This window comes from Monodelphis domestica, chromosome 5, assembly GCF_027887165.1.
Source record: "Monodelphis domestica isolate mMonDom1 chromosome 5, mMonDom1.pri, whole genome shotgun sequence".
In the NCBI taxonomy this organism is placed as follows: Eukaryota; Metazoa; Chordata; class Mammalia; order Didelphimorphia; family Didelphidae; genus Monodelphis; species Monodelphis domestica.
In genome coordinates, this window is record NC_077231.1 from 272,564,967 (window position 1) to 272,582,832 (window position 17,866).

Genomic DNA, 17,866 nt, shown 5'->3' on the forward strand with positions numbered 1-17,866 from the left:
GTGCTTTCCTTACACAATAATGAGCCTCCATGTGGCAGGGGACCTCAAGAGGGAAGGGGAAAGAAGTTTAGTCTTCCAAAAAGGAAGTAAAATTGCAAACATGGTTCATTCTATGAAAGAAGAGTACCTTGCCTATTTCAAATAGCTTCCAGTTTTAGGATTTTTTTTCTTCCTACCACTGATCCTTTCAATTATCTTGCCTGAGATTCAGGGGAGAAATTCACCCCCCCTACAACCCTTTTCCAGTCTCTAAGATTCATCCAGTTTGGGATTCCCCAAACCCATGTTCTCCCTTGCTATGGGAAATACCAGAGCCCTGACAAAAGGAATCTGAACAGATAGAGAAAGGAACTTCAAAGAGACTGGAGCCTCTTCAGACTCCATTATATTATGGAAGTCTCTGTATTTTATTGTATTTTGCTGATTGTTTTACGATTTAATTTTGTTGTTTTAAGTTCATATATTAATGTATTCAATACTATTTTATTACACTGAATCAGTTTAATCTACTGTTTTAACTATTAGATCTATTGTTACCTTTCCCCTATAACTATACTGAACAAAATATTGTAAAGCCCATAAACAGCTTTTTCTTCCATTTTGCATTTGTTAAGTGTCACATAGATGATGGACTCAACCTGGCTAACAACCTCTGAAAATTTTAATGGGCTAAATATCTCAAATTGATTTTAAGGGGTACTTAGACATGATTTTTAGATTTTTTCCCAGCAACTCTGACTGATCATTTTGCCTACCTCTGAGTTATTTGTAACAAGAGGTAAAGGATCCATTTTTATAGCTGAAGTGAATTGCAATTATAATTCCCCACTTCCTGCATTTGTAAAAATGTGAATGGATGGGACATAACGGTCTCATACCAAAGGAGCTGTGAAGTTGATCACAGGGCATGGTACCCCTGGATAGCTCCCAAGAAGGAGCATCTCTCATTTGTAACTCTTCAGCTTACTCTCTACCCTTCCACCAGAATAATCTAGATTCATGGTGACATTTTTTTAGACCCTACATCAACAGTACAGAGGTTTGGTTTTTTTCTAGACTCCTCTGCCACATTTTTGTAATGATGGCAGTAATAGATTTTTAAAAATATCTCAGCAAAGGTTGTAAGATTGCTACACCTGAAAAACTTGTGACAAGTGTCCATTAGCTTTAAATATCATACAGCAGACTCTTGTGAATCCTAATGATAATAGGTTTGTTTGCTATTGTAATTAAATGGGCTATTATAACTGTGGGGGGTTTGAGACTTTTTGGATGTGCATTACCTGTTGTATTACTGTTCTTTATATTAAAAAAACCTATTACTTTGTGAAATCCACTTGCACTCACGCAGAGTGGATAATGGTCAAGTTTGAAGAGGAAATGAATCTCATTTTTGCTAAGGAACATTTTTATTCTACCTTTCCTTAGGTGACATAGTATGCCAATGATTGTGAGCTATATATTTTTTATTTTTGAAACTTTTTTATTATTGTTTTTGCTTACATGTGCAATATACTATATTTCAATTTTGTTTTTCTCTCCTTTTTGTATTTGAAGCACATGTCCCCAGTATTGAGATTTTCTTAAACTTTTTTGATTTTGTAGTAATGTAAATTTAAAATACATGCACCCTAATGTTAATGCATATCCCCAAAGCCCTAGAGTATAAAAATGACATCATTGTTAAAAAAAAAAAATGAGACTTTGCTTAATGATTCTGTTCGATTCCAGGAGAAGGAAATACAAAAAAAAGGCATTGCACAGTGCCAAAGAAGCACAAAGCAACTTGCATAATGCCAATCAAGAACAAGGTCATAGAGACCAAATCATTCCTATGTGGATTGATAACATTCTGTGCAAAGAGCACAAGGACTTGATCATAAATGAAACTTAAGGTTGCAGCTGTTTAACATGTGTTAAATACAGGACTTCCTTGAACAACACACTCTATATCAAATATATAACATCGATTATTCTGGCTACATCCTGGCTCTCATTTGCTCCTATAATCTAGTCCCTCTTCTATCTTTCATAATGTGGTGAATTTTCTGTGGTCCTGGCTACTGATTGGGTAAATGCATAATTGCTTAAATCATTTTAATTGGGCCCTGATTCAAGGTCGTGTTATAGGTTTATTTTTCATTTACTTAATATTTTTACACATAAGACTTTGATAGTCTATATTTCATCCAGAAGTTATCTTTTCTCTTTTAATTGGATTTTTTTGAAGTTTTTTTATTTCTCTTGCCAATTGATTCATATACCTCATAACTCAGCCATGCATTCCTAAGTGATCCCTGTATTTTTCAATACCCTCTTCAGGGGGGAATGTATTATTATTATTATAAATGGCAAAGTTTAAATTCTTTTTGAGACTAATTTTATAATAAGAAACACACTGCCTCTCTGAATCCAGAAAGTGAACTGTTTGGAGAAGGCACCATTAAGATGCCTGCATAGACCAGACGCTGCACCAGAAGATTCAAAGTGAACTTTGGGATGTGGTGATTTGAACTATGTGGGGTTGAATGCATTTGTTTTTATATGTATACTCTTAAACTAAAGGGGACTGCTGTAAAAAATAGACTCGAATACAGGACTACAATCCCCATGAGCCTTTGCTCCACTTCCCCAGAATGCCTTGTAATCTCACCTCTGCCGAGATCGAGAAGGTATTTAAGCTGATTCAAAGGCTTTTGAAGCTCTCTCTCTTGGCTTTTTTTTGGACTTCCGTTTTGGAGCAGGCGGTCTCTTGCATGATGTGAGGTTATTTTGTCTAGGCCTCTGGCCTAGGCACATGTTTCTTACTTGTATATTCTTTAATCTTTAACCTTTAATAAACCTCTAAAAAATATAATACTTCTTGCAGAGAGAAACTAATTTCTACCTGCCTCAGTCTCCCCATCTCCCCTAAATTTTAATCTTTACACTGCCCCCTAATTGGCTTTTTGTCAATGCACCTAGAAATCATTGGTTTTGTTCTTTTCCCTTTTATTCACAAATTATTGTAACTTAAAAGTTAGTTATGTTTACAAGATCCATTGGAGAGACCAGTCTTTCACTGGATCTAAGGGGGGTATATATAATTGAAAAATTATATGTAAAATGTAAAATTGAAAAATCATTTTTAAAAGAACTACATTTCCCGAGAGCCCAGTGACTTCCTGTCATTACATATTTCCTGTAGACAGGGAATAAATTGAGTGGGCAGGCCTCCTCTCTCTCTCTCTTTAGCATGACGACAGCGAACTTGAAGGCAGTAAGGCGGGCATTTTGAACTGGCTGATCAGTCATGGGCACATGTTTTTTATTTTGTATCCCTTTTATTCGTTTATATCTAATGATCATTTAATGAATCTCTTAAAATATATTTTTATTATTGAAGATTAATTTTAATTTTTACACACCCCAGAGAAAAAGCCCTTGTCTCCTGACCTTCTGAGTTGTCTTTTGAAGGAAAATTGCCTCACACCAGCCCTTTGTTGGTTCTGCAACTCTAATATTCATTTTGCAGTTTTATTTTAAGGTTGGTTGGAGTAGTTTTTAGAGGGATGAGTTTCCTGCCTCTATTCTGTCATCTTACAAGGGAGAGCAGGAGATATATTCTTTAGCAAATAAGAAATAGAGGCAATTACAAAATATCAGTAAGTAACTTTGAATACATGAAGCCAAAAAGCTTCTGCACAGACAAAATTAATGAATCTAGGAAAAGACAGGAAGTGAATGAAAAAGTAGGGGGAAAAATCTTCACATCAAGTATCCATTCCCCAATTGATAGTGTCAAAGAATATGAGCAAATGTTTCTCAAGGAGAATTTCAAAGTATTCACAATATCAGAAAGAGCTCCAAATCACTAATAATAGAGAGAAATGGAAAACAAAACCTTGAGGGTTCACACCTCACACCCTACAAGTTAGCAAAGATGACAAAAATGGCAATTATCAATAATGGAAGAGCTGTGGAGTGATAGGTGCACTAATGTATCATTGTTGGAACTATGAAGTAGCAAAACCTTTTGGAAAGCAACTAGAATTATGGAAATGAAGTGAATAAACTGTCCATAATTTTTTAACTACAGTCTCCATTATAGTGATGAAACCCTAAGGAAACCACTAAAAAGAAGAAAGTCTCCAAATACACCAAAATATTTATAGCAATATTTACTTTGACAGCAAAAAATTAGAAACAAAGTAGATGCCCATCAACTGAGGAATGGCTAAACAAATTGTAATACATGAATGTAATGGAATCTTATTAATATGCTTTAAGAAATGATGTATATGATAAAGATAGAGAAGCAAAGAAAGATCTATATGATCTACCTGATAACTGACTACAATAAGGTAAATGGAAAAGAATTACAAATGCAAAAAAATCAAAGTGAATGTAAAACTATAAAGATCAAGCTATAACTCAAATATGATATAGAAGAAATATCATATAACACCCCTAACTTCCTGGAGGTTATCCAACAATATGGATATGTTTCCAAAATTTTTCAATGTACTGATTGGTGTGCTGTTTTCCTCTTTTTTCTTTGTCTTTAAAAAAGATCTCTGGGAGGGGGTTAGGATAAAGATAATGGGAATAATTATGATGGAAAAAACAGAATACAATAATAAAATTTTTTTCTAAAAGATGACAAGAAAAATACCAAAAAAGCACAAGTCGTCAAGACAGAATACTCCAGTTTTAGAAAACCAGACAGAGCTTCTCTAAAAGTGTCCTGGTTTTGGATTAATATTGTTATGATTGGTTTGAAAGGAAATGACAAAGACAATAAGAGCTTGAAATTTTCAGAGAAGGCAGAGATCAGAAGATTAGGCTTCCTGGAGAGAATGAATCTCAATCTCATCTCTATAACAAAACCCAAAAGCCTTGGGAATACCAATGTTTCCAATACAGTACCCCACAGACATCCTGGGAAACAACGTTCATGGAGATGTAACCTGGCAACTGCTTCTGTGAGTGGTTGCAACAATAGTTATTGAAGTTACTGAAGATAATGATATCAGAAGTTTCTGATAATGAACCATTTGACAGGTCTTGCTACCTAAATCTTTAGAACTATCAAATGGTTCATTATCAGATATTTACATCAGATATGCTATTTTTCTGTGGAAATGACATGAAAGATAAAGCATTACCATATCATGTTACTGTACCCCAAGGACATGTTATCCTTCCATTTGGCTTGCACCTGAACCTTCCATATGCTTTAACTCCACATTAAGAATATGAGCTATTTGAGAGCCGGAACTGTCTTTCTTTTCTATAAGTATCCCTAGTACTTATATATAGTGCTTTGCACATAGTAAGCTCTTGTTTTTTTTTCTTCATTCATTTAAGACAGAGCTGCTAAATGCCTACTTTGATTCTTTCTTTCTCTACAAAGGAAAATGACCTTTGGACTTCTAACAGAAAAAAAAATGGCTAAAGGCAGTTGACACCCAAAATAAATAAGGCTACAAGTAGGCTCTTAGTAGGAGCCTTAGCTCTAGTAGGAGAACACTTAGCTCTCTCAATAAATTCAAGTGACCTGGTCCAGATATAGAAGAACTGAAAAAAAAAAATACATATATGACTGCTAACTCACTGTCAATGATCTTTGAAAGATCTTGGAGAATAATAGAGGGGCTTCCTGACAGGAGAAGGGCAAATGTTTTAATTTCCAAAAATGAGAAGAAAATGAAAACAGTATATTATTAGGGATGGTTCATGAGATTTAAAAACAGTTCAAAGAAGACCATTTCTTTTTCTGACAGTTACTAAATTTATAGATTAAGGGAAAGATATAATTTACCTATATATTAGCCAGAGTATCTCATGCCATTTCTGGTGGAAAAGATGGACAGACGTGGGCTGAAAGACAATACAATTAAATGGAATAAAAAATGGTTAAAAGTCCAAACTCAAAAAATAATTCTAAATGGCTCCCTATCCACTTGGAAGTTCTTCAAAGGGGTCCCACTGAGATGTGTAGCTGGTATTAATGTCTTGGATAAAGGTGTAGATGGCATATTTATCAAATTTTGTCAATAACAAAATGTCAGTAGATATAGCTAACACACTAGATGACAGTGAGGATCCAAAAAAATATTGAGAATAGAAAACTGAGCTGAATCTACTGATATGAAATTTAACAGAAATAAATTTATATCTTACATTTGGATTCAACAAATCAATTGTAAAAGTACACAAGGAAGGCATGCTTCAGATAATCTATGCTTATCTGAAAAAAATATTTGGGGCCTTTAATGGAATATAAATTTAACAGGTCAGCAAAGAAGGCAAATCTATTTAAGGAAGGCAATTCTTCTAGGAAAAAGTAGGTTAACAGTCTTCTTGTAGTCTATCCTGGTCATATCAAAAGCAGAGTATTGTGTTCAGTCCCGAGTATAATATTTAAGGAAGAACATTCACATCAAAATACTCTAAATCAATAGTGATTAGGGAATGCAAATTAAAACAACTCTGAGGTACTACTTCAAATTTATCAGATGGGCTAACATTACAGTAAAGGAAAATGACAAATACTGGAGGAGATGTGGAAAAATTAGGACACTAATGCACTGTGAACAGAGTTGTGAATTAGACCAACCATTCTGAAGAACAATTTGGAACTACTGCCAAAGGACTATACAACTGTGCATACTCTTCAAACCAGCAGTAACACTACTAGGTCTGTATTCCAAAGAGATTTTTTTTTTTTAAAGGGAGGAAGGGGACCTATTTGTACAAAAATATTCATTGTAGGTTTTTTTGTGGTGATAAATAATTGAAAATTTAGGGGATGCCCATCCATTGGGGAATGGCTGAGCAAGTTGTGCTATATGACTGTAATGAAATACTATAAGAAATAAGGAGGATGATGTCAGAAAAACCTAGGAATGTATATGAATTGATACATAGTAAAATGAGCAGAACCAGAACACTACACAGTAACAAAAGAATGATCAACTGTGAAAGACTTAGCTACTTTGATCGAAACAATTCCAATGAGAGAATAGAACTCTGAGTAGTTATTGAAGGAATACTTTTTTTAAACGTTCAATCATTGTTTTATTGGGGGGATGTATGTGCTTTCTTTTCAACATGGTTAATAAAGAAATGTTTTGTATGACTTTACATGTATAATCAATATCATATCATTTCTCTTCTGAAGGGGAGAGGAGCCAGAGGGAAAAAATCTGGAACTCAAAATCTTAAATGATGAATGTTAAAAAAATTTTAATTAAGAAATATTTAATGAAATTATATATACATATATATTTTAAAGGAATGACATTGACTTTGCTATCTAGCATCTAGAGGTGGGCAATCAGAACAATGGCCTCACATCCATAAGGGAGCAGGTTAACTGAAAGAATTAGTGATGACTGATGATTAGCTTTGAGGAGTCAGAACAATGGGTTGGTTTGTCTTCAAGTTCCTGAAAGGCTGCCATGTGTCAGATTAGCTCAGACTTGTTTTCTTTGGTCCCAAGGGCAGAACTAGGAACAAATAAAATTACAAAGACAAATTTGGTTTGATGAAAGAAGGACAAAATCCACCTCACAATTAGAGTTAACTAAAAACAGCTGCTTCAGGAGGAGCTCCGTTCTCTCCTCACCCCCCCAGGAGAGTCCAAGCAAGGCTGAAGGAGGGAAGCTTTCTGATAATATGCCTCTGTCTAGATAGCTGCAGAGGTCCCTTCCAACTTGAGAAATCTATGATGTGTCTAGGAAAAATATTACTAATAATGATAAAATGAGGTAGCATATACAATATGCTTTAAGATTTTCACTTGTTTTTAAATTTTTTACTTCATTTGATCCCCACAATAACCCTATCAGGGTGTCGTTGTCATTGTTCACTTGCTTCAGCCATGTCTGACTCTTTGCAACCCCATTTAGGGTTTCCTTGGCAGAGATACTGGAGTGATTTGCCATTTCTGTCTCCATTTCATTTTACAGATGAGGAAACTGAGGCAAAAACAGGGGTAAGTGACTTGCTCAGGGTCACATGCTAGTTAAGGTAAGGCCAGATTTGAACTCAAGAAGAGACCTTCTGACTTCAGGAGCTGTCCTTTAGCCACTATGCCACCTAGCTGCCCTTCATGATCTTGCTGTACTATAACTCAGATTGCCCTTGGCTACATGCCTACACTGTCAGATAGATGCTATTATTATATTCACTTACACATGAGGAAACTTAAAGCTGACAGAGGTTAGGTGACTTGTTCACACAGCCAGTTAGTTTGAGTCAGAATTTGAGCTCATACCTTCTTCCTGAAAGTCTAGCACTCTTTTTACTCTACCACCTACATTCCTGAATGGTCAGTATATGACCAGGATATGACTTGGGGTATTAGAGAGGGTCCTAATTGGCATGGGAGAAATAACCTTTAGAAAAAAAGATAGACATATTATTGTAACCCTTCAATATAACAATAAGGTTAACTATTAATAGTATTTTAATCCTTTCATTAGGAACCTGGTTTGCATCTTTTCCCATACTCTAATATTGTATTGCTTCTCCATAAGTAACTTACTCCCTGAATTAAAAGAGAAGATGATGTGGTGTTTTTTTTTTATTTTTGTTTTTTAATATAGGAAGAAACCAACCCAAAAGAAAAGGAATATATCAAATTACGCTTTTATGTTTCAAAATCACCTACATGTTTTTATTCAATGCTTACTGAGTGACTTATCACTGTATAAATTCCATCACTAACACTGTATTTTTTTTATTATAATATTATTACATGTTCCCGAGTTACACTGCCTTCAAGGTCACTTGCCAAATTTAAAATGTAGCCATCTACTGAAAAATTTGTGAAAATATCTGTAAACTGCTTTAAGGTAAAATTCTTGAAGGACAACAAATAAGGACACATGAAAAACTACAACAAAGAGAAATTCACATGTTTCTTAAACTGTTTGCAAATATTCATTGAACTATTGGTATTTTTAATGTGAGATCATTGTCCAGGTGGCAAAAGTTGCTATTACTAAGTTCCTTATGGGTTCCAGAGATTATAACAAAGGAGTTGATATTTCCCAAAGTAACCAAAACCAATACCAGTTAAAGACCAACATAAACATTATTCTATTTTCAGATAACATTGTTAAGAAGTCTTCCTCATAAGAATGCAATAAATGTTGGAGGGGATGTAGAAAAATTGAAACATTAATACATTGCTGGTGGAGTTGTGAATTGATCCAACCATTCTGGAGGACAATCTGGAATTATGCCCAAAGGGCTTAAAGACTGCCTGCCCTTTGACTGCTGCATTTGTACTCCAAAGAGATAATAGGAGAAAAATAGTATACAAAAATATTTATAGCCACACTGTTTGTGGTTGCAAAAAAATTGGAAAATGAGAAGGTGTCCATCGATTGGCAAATGGCTGAACAAATTGTGGTATCTGATGGTGAAGGAATATAATTGTGCTGAAAGGAATAATGTACTGGAGGAATTCCATGTGAATTGGAATGACTCCAGGAACTAATGCAGAGCAAAATGAGCAGAACAAGAAAAATGTTGTACATAGAAAATGATATACTGTGGCACAATTGAAAGTAATGGACTTCTCTACTAGTAGTAATGCAATGATCCAGGACAATTCTGAGGGACTTATGAGAACAAACACTACCCACATCCAGAGAAAGAACTGTTGGAGGAGAAATGCAGAAGAAAAACATATTATTGATCACATGATTCAATGGGGCTATGATTGGGGGTGTTGACTTTGATTGCTCTACTGCAAATATGAATAACATGGAAATAGGTTTTGTACAATGATACATGTAAAACCCAGTGGAATTGCTCATTGACTCAGGGAGGGGGAAGGAAGAGGGGAAGGAAAGAATATGAATCATGTAACTATGGGAAAATATTCTAAATTAATTAAATAACAAAATGTTTTTTAAGTCTTCCTCATATCATACTTAATTTTTCTCTTTGCAATTTCCATCCATTTCTTCCATTCCTGTTCAATAAAGCCAAGCAGAACAAATTAAATTCTTCCAGTCCTTCAAGTTCTATCCCTTTCTGCTCCATACCCTATTTACCCAACTCTACACCCCACCTCACCCTTTCTCTTCTCAGAGCAAAATATTCCCCTTTTTGATCAATAATTCAGATAGCATAGTTTTAAGTTCTCTCACTGTTCTTATTGCTCTTGGGCCTATATTCCAATGTGCCAATGTTCTTACTAAACTCTATCTCTCAGGACTGAATACAACACATTCTAGATATGGAGTGATCAAAGCAGAAGCAGCCCAAGTCTGGAATCCCTCTTTTTGGGTTGCTTTGTCAAGCTGTTGACTTACTCAGATCAATTGGGCTACTAAAATCCTCAGATCTTTTTCATATAAACTGCTCGTCTAGTCACACATATCCCCATCTCTTACTCATATGATTGTCCTTCCAAGTACAGTATTCAAAAATTCAATACATAAAAATATTTTGTTCTATTTAGCCTACATTTTGGTATCCTGAATGTCCTTCTACATCTAAGCTATCCTTATCAGATTGTTAGTTTTCTAATCTGATTATATACACTACTATCTATGTATCTCATCTATCCAGGCATTTACTATAAGCCAGGCATTGTCCCTAAGCACTAGGAATATAAATACAAGCAATCAAGACAGTTAATTAAAAACCAAGCTGTCCTATTTGTCTGAATTTCCCTCTGGATACTATTCTCTTCTGAGCATTAATGAAATGCTTTTCCAGATATGCAGCCTCGTTGCTCTCAGATGTCTTCTTTTTTGGTTAATCTTTTCCACACTACTCTCTACTCCCACTTCCATCCCCACAAAAAAGACCTCCCTAGTAACAAATAAGCATGGACTAGCAAAACTCATCTGTGATTGGTCATGTCTGTAGGCATATGCTTCCACCTCCATCTCCAGTCCATCTCCACACTATCAAGTCAGGAAGTAAGCATCATTGTCAGTCTTCAGAAATGGTAGTTAGTAATTGCATTAATCAGAGTTCTTAAGTCTTTCAAAGTTGCATTTCTTTACAATGTCTTACGGTATAAATTGTTCACATTTTGTCTACTTCACTCTGCATTTGTTCAATCTTTCTAGGTGTTTCTCCACAGTCTCCTGGTATCAGGCAAGTCTTTCCTAAAAGCAGGTAAGGGTTCCCCTGTTAACCCTTGCTTTCTATGACATCCATTCTATTATTCTCTTGTATTTTGTGCACGAGTTCTTTCTGTACATGTTCAGTTATGAGGAAATATCCTACAGCATGACCTGTTCTATTTTTCACTTTTAAAGAGGAAGGCAATATTTGAAAGGAAACAGTGAAAAGTGAAGGTGAATCACACTAACAACCTATAATATAAGCAGTCTGACTCTAGCCCAGTGTCCCTCCTATTTGGCTAACTCAGACTTTGAACTGTGGTTCTTAATTTCTTTCCTTTTACCCCTGTTACAATCTATCCTCTGAAAAGGAAGTTTTGCTGGTGGAGTCAAACTGAAATCTGGAAACCCCAGGTAGGCTCAGGTCCCTGGAGAATTCACCCCAAGGGAAGTCCTAGACTGGGCCCTTTCAGACTGAATAATGGACTTTAAGGTACATAAGGATCGCAGTCCAGGTGAGAGGAAAGACCTAATCAAATGTTAAGTAACCTTTTGTCCTAGTAGTTTCTCCCATTGTATCAAAGTCCTCCCACAGGTAGTCAAGCCCAAGGCTGGATCTTTCCCTTTTGTATCCCAGGTAAAGCATCAGCCTCTCAGGATCCATCTGGTCTGGGACTTCTCATTTCCTTGTAGCCATGGTAATGTCAATCAATCATACTTCCCCACACTTGGTTCCCCAAATGGCGTATGAGTTCCCCAAATTCAACTGTTCTTTGGAGAATCAATTAGTGTTGTGATCCTCTCGGAGATACTGTTGCCAGAGTACCAAAGTCTTTGCCTCTATGTGGCTTTTAGGCGCTTAACTCTGTAGTGGCCGAATATTGAACACTATCTCTTTCCTGATGAAAGACTTGGCTTTTCTGACTACTTTAGTAGTTCTGTTTTGTTCCCAGTTTAACGATCAGAATAGCTTTAAAGTCTTATATTTCATTAAAAGTCTAAGGTTTTTCCCCCCAGTAGGATTATACTCAGTATTGTAACATTTATTTTTCTGCCTTCATCTTTTGCCTTTTGGATATTTATATTCCAAGATTTTGTAATAGTCTTTGTCAAATCTTTGTAGTAGCTGCTGTCAAGTCTTATGTGACCTCAACTATTCTTCCCAACTGCTTGCATTATTTTATTTTTTTGGCATGGGACACTTTAGATTTTGACTAAGACAAATCTAGGAAGTTTTCAATTTGGGATTTCATTAAGGAGATTCTGTTTTCATTTTATATAACTATATACAGTGTTGATTTAAGATTACTTGAAATATGGTATTTGGGTTTTTCTGTTCGTTGTTTTTAAAAAGCCTGTTGGTTAATAGGCTTAATAATAAGTTAATGTGGCTAATAATTAAGTACCTGCTACATTATGAGCATTTTGCCAAGTTCTGAGGATACAAAGAAAGGTAAAAATCTCTGCTTTCAAGGAGGTCAAAGTCTAAAGGGAGAGACAACAACAACAAAAAAATGTCAAACATTTGCATTGTCAACAAGGCAAAAAAGGTCTAATGGAGAATAATCTCAGAAGGCAGGCAGTAAAATGAAGGAGGAATGGGAAAGGTTTCTGGGCAAAGGGAAAACAAAAAAAAAAAGCCCTAAGTTCGGTGATTCTTAAATTCTACATCTGTTTTTCCAGGTCAATTATTTTTTATAATAGAGGTATTCCTTTTTTTCCACTTTTTTCAGTCTTTTGCTTTTATTATAAAATTTGTTTTCTTTATGGTCATCTATTTGTTTACTCCATTCAAATGTTGATGGAATCTGCTATCTGACTAAGTTTGTTAGTCTTTCTCAGATCATTCTTCCCTCCAGGCTAAGGTCTTTTTTCAAGCAGGCTCCCATCTTCCAGGCATTATTGAAGATGCCTGTCTGAGCTTCCAGAGCCATAACACCAATTTACCAGACTCCAGCTGACAGTTCCATTCCCCAGTGTGTAAGTAATCAAGAATCAACAGGTTTCAGTTCTCCCCTTAAATTGTCCTGTATCACAGCTTAGTAGTCTTTAGCTCCCTCCTCTCTACTCCCCAGGTGTTCTACCTCAGTTATGGCCCGTCTGAGGGCCCCAGGGAATTTAGCATTTCACCTTTGCTACTCCCACACCAACCCTGAGGATTCTGGGTAAAAGCAATGGGAAAGGAAATGGGCTGAAAGTTAAAGCTCAAATGGCATAGCTCCTGGAAGTCCTTTTGCTGGAGTCTTCAACAATCTATCCCCCTTAAAAAACTTATACAAAAATATTCATAGCTGCGCTCTTTGTGGTGGCAAAAAAAATTGGAAAATGAGGGGATGCCCTTCAATTGGAGAATGGCTGAACAAATTGTGGTATCTGTTGGTGATGGAATACTATTATGCTCAAAGGAACAATGAACTGGAGGAATTCCATGTGATTTGGAATGGCTTCTGGGAATTGATGCAGAGTGAGAGGAGCAGAACCAGGAGAACATTGTACACAGAGACTGATACACTGTGGTACAATCGAATGTAATGGACTTCTCTCCTAGCACCAATGGAATGATCCAGAACAATTCTGAGGGACTTATGAGAAAGAACTGTGGGAACAGAAACACAAAAGAAAAACAACTGCTTGATCACATGGTTCGATGGGGAAATGATTGGGGACAGACTCACCCTAGTGTAATTATCAAAAATATGGAAATGGGTCTTGATCAATAACACATGTAAAACCTAGTGGAATTACGTGTGGGCTACGGGGGGGGGGGGGGGGGGAAGGGGGCAGAGGGGGGAAGAACATGAATCTTGTAACCATAGAAAAGTACTCTTAATAAAATTTTTCATTAAAAGAAAAAAAGCAATCTACCCCCCTTAGGTATAGTATCATTTTGTTGCTAGTTTCCTACTCTACAATGTAGAACTCTGGATGTGCCTTTCCTTGTTGCATCTGGTCTAGGTTCTGCCCCCCATACAGGGACTATTCCAGGACACTGCTGGGAAGTCCAAAATCTTCCAGATCCTTGGAAGGTCACAGAGTTTTCCTCTGATCAGGGGAAGATGGTGAATAAAGCTGAGAAAGCCAGTACTCTCAGGGGGTTTGGTTAGAGATTTACTTTTGCTGTTGCTGGTCAGTCATCTTTGACTATACTGTCCATAAGGTTTTCTTGGCAATGTTCCTGGAGTGGTTTGCCATTTCCTTCACCAGTGGAGGCAAACAAAGGTTAAGTGATTTGACCAAAGACATACAGCTAGGACATGTCTACAGTGGAATTTGAATTTGGGCCTTGCTAAGTCCAGGCCTACTGCTCTGTCTACTGACTGATAGTCAAATGTCCCATTCCAAACTGGCTCACTAATTTTATATAAGCTCCTCAGGTCTTGACCAATCTTCAACTAATTCAAATCTATTTCCTATACAACATCAATCCAATAAAATTCAAGTACTTCTAAAGGGATCAAGAACTTCTCCCACCTAGGCAAGTCTTTCACTGTTCTTATTTACTAAAGGTAATTACTTTGAAATTAGGTCTAGCTTGGAAGTTAAGGATCAAAGATGTTCAACCCCTGATCACACAACTAGGAGTTATAAAGCTAAGGATAGGAATTCCACTCCTGAAAACAATTCTTTCTCTTTCCTTACTCCAAAGAATAATGCAGTGACTGTTTCCTGAGCATCTACTTCAAATTCTCAGCTGGCTTTAATGAAACTTTTAAAACAGATTCTGAAGAAGTTAAAATTCCACTGTTGCCCTTTTCTATATATTAGATTGTTTAGGAAATGTAGGTAAGAGGGCTGTCAATCATAGGCTCACTACCAGTGTTGGCACTATCTAATTAAGCAGACTTTATCACCTTTGGTGCAGGGTGGCCTGTGTTTAAATGATAAGGGTAAGTTTATCCAGTTAGTGAATATAAAGTAACTGGAGTCAATCATTCAACCATTCTAGCCAAGGTGTAGCCAAAGTATACATACAACTACATGTCCATACCTTCCGGTGTCTTTTTATTTATACAGAGACAACATAGTCTAATCACTTCTAGGCTCAGGAAAGCCTCATGCTCAATAAATCTATGAGCTATGCCATGCAGGATTATCCAAGGACAGGCCATAGGGGAAGAGTTCTGACAAAAGGTGAACCACTGGAGAAGGAAATGATGAACCTCTCCAGTATCCTTGGAACAAGAACCTCGAATGGTCTATAGAGTCACCAAGAGTCACTAAAGACCTCACAGTATAATGGGAATAATAAGCACAAAACTTGTATTTCAGGAGTCTAATGACTATAATAAAATTACTTAACATCTCTGAGACTCAGTTTCCTCATATACAAAAAAGAATGAGTATAATAATACTTGCATTATCTACTTCAGTATTGTAGGGATCAAATCAGATGAAAGGTTAGTCAAGTAGCATTTATTAAGCATCTACTGCTAGGTGCAAGACATGGTGCCAAGCCCTGGGAATAAAAAGGAAGGTAAAAGGCAGTACCCTCCCCAAGGAACTCATATTCCAATGGGGGAGAAAAGAATGTATAAACAAAATACATAAAGGACAAAGTGGGAAAAGTGTGACTAAATAGGGAGGATAAGAAAAGTATTTTTTGTCTTGTTTAAAAAAAACAACAACCTTACCTTCCATTTTGGAAAGAAAACTGTGTATTAGTTCCAAGGCATTAGAGCAGTAAAGGCTAGGCAATGGGGGTTAAGTGACTTGCCCAAGGTTACACATTAAGAGGTGTCCAAGGCCATATTTGAATCCAGAACCTTCATTCAGTCTCTGCATCTAACTCTCAATCCACTGAGCCACCTAGCTACACCCCTAGGAAAGGATTTTTGCAAAAGGTGGGGCATTAGTTGAGATCTGAAGGAAGCCAGAGAAGATAGGAGATAGGGAGGAAGAGGGAGTTTCAGGCTTATTGGACTCTTGTTAGAGAGAGCTAGATTATAGAGGGTTTTAAAAGCCAAACAGGATATTATGTTTAATGCTGGAGATAACAGGGAATAGATATTAGAAGGAAAGAAGAAAGTTGGTTTTCTTAAGTCCTACAATATGTTAATCCTCACAATAACCCTGGGAGATAGATGTTATTATATCTGAATTTTATAATGTCGAAATTGAAGTGGACAGAGGTTAATCAATGAGTCAACAGCAGCTAAATCAGTGTCTCAGCCCAAATTTGAACTCGTGCTTTCCTGACTAAGCCCAGAGTTCTATTCACTTCCAGACCTAGCAGGGGGTAACATGGTCAGATTAGGAAAATTAATTTGACATTTAAGTGGAAGCAGGTTTGGAGTAGGGACCCTAGTCCTGTATAAAATGATTAGGGCCTGTCCTCTAAGGTGTCTTATAAATGGAAGCTACTGATTTACAGGGTTTTTTTTTTTTGGTGTGAAGTATGTGATTTTCCCATTTATGCACTTCCTAAATCTAAGCTCCTTTCATGACTACTTTGATGTGAAACTATTCTCCAATTTGGGACCTTAAGAGTGTTACTTAGAGCACAGAGAATTTAGTTAAGGTACTTTTTGCTGAGGGTCAGTTTGTGTAAGAAATTCATCCTCAACCTAAACTTTTCTTGACTTGGACACTACCATTCTTCCTGAATCTTAACCTATAGTTTGTTTGTTTGTTTTTTCATATAACAGAGATAAGGATTGTGGTGTGAAAACCTAAGGCATCAGGGAACTAACAGCAGGCACTTAATAAACTCTTGTGGACTCCAGCCAAGGTCCTGGATCTCTCACCTTTCCATGCCTCCACAGTTTCTACCATAAAATGGGGGAAAACTTGATCCCAACCTAATTCTCTTGGATGCCAAAAGAGAAGCCCCCTTTCCACCAGCTGGAGTAGTGGAAAAGAGGATTTGGGGCACCCGGTCACTTCTTTCTAGGTGTTTCCCCACCACAAAAGGGGCACGTTGGGGGACCTCGAAAAGGTCCTTAGTGGCGCTTCCAAGGCTAGGACTCCAGCTCTCTCCCCAGGGGCCGGTCGCCGAAGACCAAACCCTACCCCATAGAGGATCTCAAACATCGGGTCCCTAAGACTGGCAGGGCACTTCCTGGAATTCGGGGGACTGAGGACGAGGCTGTGAGTCCGGGGTGGACACTCAGAGAAACTGACCCAACCTCAAGGCCCTCACAAGTCAGAAGAGGGACCCGGCAGGGGGCCAAACTGCGCTGTCCAGATCGCGGGGTGCCGAAGTGAGGCGACTCAACTGGAGGTGCCGGGGATGCAGCAGACAGGACCCGCCAACTTTAAACAGATCCCTAAACTTATCCTCGGAGCAACTGGGATGAATCCCGTCTAAAGGCGCAGAGGAGGGGTCGAGAAGCCCTTGACACCCCACCAATCCGCTCCTGCTCCCGCCCCGCCCCCCTCGGCTGGCCTTTCACCCAGTCTGGAAGGCGGCTCCCGGCCAGGCCCGCCACCCGCAGGGACGCAGCCTTAGGCCTGGGCATCCGGCCGGGTCCAAGGACCGGCCTTGGACAGCCCAGCCGCTGCTACAGCCCCCACCCTCCCTTAACCCCGGTCCCCAGCGGTGGATCAGTCCGGCCCGGTGCACTGACACTCACGTGGCGCCGCGGGCAGTCCCCGAAGGCGGGAGGGGCCCAGGAGGTGGGGGAGGTCGACCTCCTCCGCTAACGGCATCCACTCCCCACGGGTGCAGCGACCTACGGCCGCGACGTTCTCCTCAGGGAAGAGCCTCAGCTCCTACTAGCTACCGGCAACCTAGAAGGGGAAAGAGGGGCGTGGCCAAGCGGGCGAAGGGGCGGGGTGGGGTGAGG

General features: G+C 38.0%; 1 protein-coding gene across 3 annotated transcripts in view; it reads right to left on the reverse strand.

The window, feature by feature from the left end:
* The window catches only part of SLC25A40 (solute carrier family 25 member 40), an 89,304-nt gene extending 71,473 nt beyond the window's left edge, over positions 1-17,831 (reverse strand). The window contains exon 1 of one of the 3 annotated variants that reach the window (XM_007504945.3): positions 17,654-17,815. The gene's annotated coding sequence lies outside the window, so the exon portion shown is untranslated. Of the gene's footprint in view, positions 1-17,653 lie in introns of all 3 variants that reach the window. The other 2 variants (XM_001377612.4, XM_007504948.3) reach the window with 2 other exon arrangements.
* Positions 17,832-17,866: the final 35 nt, after the last annotated feature.